At 44.0% G+C, this 4,101-nt stretch overlaps 1 non-coding gene across 1 annotated transcript; it reads left to right on the forward strand.

Annotated features, from left to right (window-relative positions):
- Nucleotides 1-2,488: 2,488 nt before the first annotated feature.
- Nucleotides 2,489-2,595, forward strand: LOC141588830 (small nucleolar RNA R71). The gene has a single exon (XR_012519800.1). It is a non-coding gene; the product is annotated as a small nucleolar RNA R71 (small nucleolar RNA).
- The last annotated feature ends 1,506 nt before the right edge of the window (nucleotides 2,596-4,101 follow it).

Consider the following 4,101-nt stretch of genomic DNA (forward strand, 5'->3'; position numbering starts at 1 on the left):
TTAAAATCCTAAGCAAACTTATTAAAATGCGAAGTCTCGCGCACACGAAAAACGGTAAATAGTCTTAAAAAGCAATAAAACGAATGGTTTATAAAGCATTTGATCAACTAGTAGTTGATCAAGAACGGCCACGGAATGGCCCACTTGCTCGGCTTCTGGCTACAAGAGGTAGCCTCTACAGTGCTCATCTCCTCGGTTGCGCTCTTCTCAACTCCAACATCCGCAAAACTCAACGGATCAACAGCCTCAACATCTTCCCAACCAATGACCTCTTCTAGCTCATCAAAGTCCAAGTCGGACTCCCTCACTTTGACTGGCTCCTCATCAGGCTCCTCATCAGTGCCATAGCTAAGACATCCTAGACCGCCTCTTTGAACGATTGGCTCCTTCACAGTTGGAGCAACATGCGGCTCTTCCTTCCCCAAACCAGCTCCTGCAATATCCAAAACAGAAGAATCTTCCTCCAATTTGCTCCCAATCTAGGGCGGAGGTGTTATAGCAGAAACAGGCATAGAGACAGGCATATCAGGAAGCACAAAATAGGATTTCTTTTCAGAAACCGTATTACAAGTGACTAGCCACATAGGGTCTTTCTTCTTAGCTGTCTGGGCGAAGACAATGGAGTGTTTCCATACTTTGAAGGTCAATGTCCGTGAGCCAACATCTATAACTGCACCAGCAGTGTGCAGAAATGGTCTACCCAAAATGATAGGTATGTGGGCATCTTCGGGCATATCTAGTACAACGAAGTCAGCAGGGAAAAAGAACTTTCCTATTTGCACGGGAATGTCCTCTAAGACTCCTATAGGCTGGACCGCAACGATCAGCCATCTGTACTGTCATGTTGGTAACTGCAAACCTAGTAAATTTCAACTTCCTAGCAAGACTCAAGGGCATTACACTAATACTGGCTCTTAGGTCACATAAGGCCTTCTCAATAGAAAAGGTGCCAATACTACATGGGACTGAAAAACTACCTGGGTCTTCTAGCTTATGGGGTGCAGTATGGGTCAAATAAGAACATGACTCCTCAGTTAGTGCGACAGAATGCACAGTTTCAAGTGACTTCTTTTTAGATAAAAGTTGCTTCATAAATTTCATGTAAGCAGGCACTTGATTAACCAACTCAAGAAAAGGAACTTGTACGTTTAAGCTACGAATAACATTTTCAAATTTATTAAACGATACTTGTTCCTTCGTCGGCACCAATCTCTCCGGATACGGGGCTGAAAGAAGTAACTTAGCCCTCTCCTCTAGGTCTCTCATGCCGGGATCGGTGGATTTAGGGTGAAAATCCACTACCTTCTCCTTGTTGAAGCTCGAGCCCTCTTCAGACCGTCTCAAAAATGAACCATTAATCGTCGTCGGGTCATACTTCGGAACCGGAACAGACCCATCAGCATTTGGGTCTTGCCTCAATATTTTCGGAGTAGTCGTACCCCGAAACAAGTGGTCCCTCAAGTTATTTGGCATTGGAGGACGAAAAGACTCACCATCAGCAGCGTGGTCAGTCGATCGACCATAAATGTCAGTCGATCGACTGACTTCTACAGGAACAGAAGCTGTTTCACTTCGCGGACTGGTCGATCGACCGTGTATGTCAGTCGATCGACTGACATACCTGCTGATCGTCTTTTTCTTGCTATTATTCGTCACTGCCTTCTTCTTGCTTGGTTCCGCCTCATCTTTTTCAGTGACATTCTCGACCATAGCAGGCCCATCAAGGGTAGACCCACTCCTCAAAGTAATAGCATTAAGGGTCTCCTTTTGATCAGTCTGCGTCGGTAAATGTCCCGGAGCTCGAGTTGTATTCTTGCTTGCCAATTGAGCAATTTGGCTCTCCAACATTTTCATCCCGGCCTCTCTAGCTTGAGACTCTTTCAGCAACAAATTTTTCAACTCATTGAAATCAGAACTTTGGGATTGCTGCTGCTGCTGAGGGATATACGGAGACTTTTGATATGGCTGTTGCTGCTTATGAGGGGGCACATAATTCTGCTGTTGCTGCTGTGGAGGTGGAGTCGGATTTTGGACATTTTGGCTACTCCACCTCAAGTTCGGATGGACGTTCGGCTCATAATAGGTGTTTGTCTGCCTATAATGTTGAAAAGCAGCACAAGACTCGTAGGGAACGCTGCAGTTGTCTGCAGCATGTCCTTCCCCTCCACATCTCTTGTAGACGAAAGGACCGTCTGAAAAAACATTCACATGATAGATCCCTCCTTTTGAAGCTCCTCCCAACTCGTACTTATCAAATCTCGCCGTAAGAGCCTCTAATGCAGCTATAGAAGGGGATTCAGCACTTCTCCTTTGATTTCCCTTGGAATTTCCATACTCAGCTTTATGGGTGGCCAAATCATCAATAATTTTCCACCCCTTAGTCTCTCCAACGTTCTCCTGGAATCTCCCACTAGCTGCCGCATCCAGGATAGCTCTCTGATCGTCATAGAGCCCATTATAAAATTGATTGCATAGGCTCCATTTCTCAAACCCATGGTGCGGAATGGTTCACACCAGCTTCTTGAAACGGACCCATGCCTCATGGAAGTTCTCATCAGGACCCTGTTTAAAGCTCGTGATCTGAGCTCTAATGGCATTGGTCTTCGAGGCAGAGAAATATTTCTTGTAAAATGCTAGGGCCAGCGAATTCCAATCAGTTATCCCGTTAGCAGCTCGATCCAGGTCCTGGTACCACTCCCTTGAAGCATCACGAAGAGAGAATATGAACATCGTCTCCTTCACCTGGTCCTAGGTAACACCGGTTGGTGGGGGTATGGAACAGCAATAATCAATGAATGTCTCCATATGTTTGGCTGCATCTTCATTTGCAGCTCCCCCGAACTGGTTCCTCTCAACCAAGTTGATATAAGACGGTTTCAGCTCGAATTTTCTCTCCGTCCCTGGTAATGCGAATCCCTTATAGAGATTCTCAGCTGTCGGCTCGGAGTGACTGGCTATACTAGCTTCTTCAGCCATGTCTGGAGATGTGACGGTCTCAGCTGAGGAAGTAGAAATAGGTCATGAAGGTGGATCCTCCTCAAATAAAGCGTTCTCGTAGTAACTGGACAGAGTACTCAGCTCTTCCTCTGTCGGGAATACTCTAGATGATCGTCTCAACTCACGCAAAGTCTTCTCAATCTCAGGATTGAACGGTAGTAATTCACCACCCCGTGATCTGCGCATAAGAAGAAACTACAAGAAGAATATGAGAAAAGTTTAAGGAACAGATGTCCCTTAAACTAAAAGAAAGACTAAAATTAAAACAACTAAAAATTTTAAACAATTGCCTCCCCGGCAACGTACGGCGCCAAAATTTGATGCCTGTCGTTGTGTACACCAAAGATAATATTTATAATTCCAACTACAACTATAGATAGCGGTAGCAGGGTCGAACCACGGAGAGGCGTGTGCAATTATTAGTTGTCTGATTTTAGTCTTAAAGTAACAGTGTGTGGGGGTTTGATTTGAATTGGTCTATAACTAAAGGCAGTAAATGAAATGTAAACTAAATAAATGGATGAAATCAAATATTAAAAGGGTGCTAAGATGGTCGGTTCACTATAGTTTCGGCGACAATATACTAGGTAGGTCTAAAACAAACACGTGAGACGGGAAAATAAGAAGTCCACTCGGCCCATTCTTACAGGTAGCATCTTTCGATCTCGCTACAGGTCCCTAATATCACTAATACTAACTTTCGTCCTGAAAAGTGATTTAAAAGTCTAAATTAAGTCATCTTTCGATCTCATTAATCTAGTCGTCTTAATTAGGTAGGCTATCTCCCTTCCCTATCTTTCGATCTTTATTGGGTCGGTCAATTCCTAGGCATTCAACTAGTCGCGTGCACTCGATTCGTCGAACATAAAAATTAAATTAATTAAAACGAAGCTAATACTCACGTGGCCAGTCGATCGACCAGGTAGGCCAGTCGATCGACCATGGCGCGATTTAGGTCGTACTATTCTAATGCCGCCTACACTACAGATTCCCTACATCCTAGCACAAGGTATTTAGCTACTCATACTAGAAATAATAACGACAATAAAATTGACTAATAAAGATACTGGATTCATGATTAAATTAACTAAACGAGTAAAAAGC

Source organism: Silene latifolia, chromosome 6 (genome assembly GCF_048544455.1).
Source record: "Silene latifolia isolate original U9 population chromosome 6, ASM4854445v1, whole genome shotgun sequence".
NCBI lineage: Eukaryota > Viridiplantae > Streptophyta > Magnoliopsida > Caryophyllales > Caryophyllaceae > Silene > Silene latifolia.